Here is a 660-nt window from a genome sequence, read left to right on the forward strand (position 1 = left end):
GCGAGCAGCGAGTGGGCAGCAGAGCGAGCGGCACGTGCCCCTGGGAGGGGCGGAGGTGAGACACAGGAGGAAACCAGAGAGATTATTTGAGGGGTCGAAGAGGGAGAACGAGTGGTGAGAAGGGAGTGAGATCTGAGGAGGGCTGGAGACGTGGGGACGGAGAGGGCGGGCTGGTAACAAAACCATCCCTTTAGATACAGTAAAGAAGAGCGACGGAGGAAGAAAGAGCAAGAGTGGGGAAGGTGTCCTGTTACATTGCAAAAATACGTTCAGCTGGGGAGCTCAGCCGCAACGCTCCCATCAGCGTACGTGCATCTGTCTTAGGAGGAAAAAGCCGAGGTATTTCTCCTGCTTCTTCCTTGATCTCCTTTTATAGCGCTGGCCACTTCTTACGAGAGGTGTTTTTGCGTCTGGCGAACAGAATATTCCTCTCCTCCTCCAGCGCAGCGGTTTGTGGTTGGAAGTCCATAGGCTTTAAAGCCGTCGCTCTTAGGGAAGCGTGCAGCTTCACTTCTAAAAGAGCTTTTTCGCCCTCCAAGCTATTTGCGAGCTACTTGCAAACAGGCTTGCCCGGAGCTACGGTAAAGCCCTGGTGACCCACCGAGCGGGATACCGCAGGTCCCGGGGCGCACAAGTTAGAGGCGGCAGCCCGTGGGGGCG

This window comes from Egretta garzetta, unplaced genomic scaffold (genome assembly GCF_000687185.1).
Source record: "Egretta garzetta isolate BGI_Z169 unplaced genomic scaffold, ASM68718v1 scaffold264, whole genome shotgun sequence".
NCBI lineage: Eukaryota > Metazoa > Chordata > Aves > Pelecaniformes > Ardeidae > Egretta > Egretta garzetta.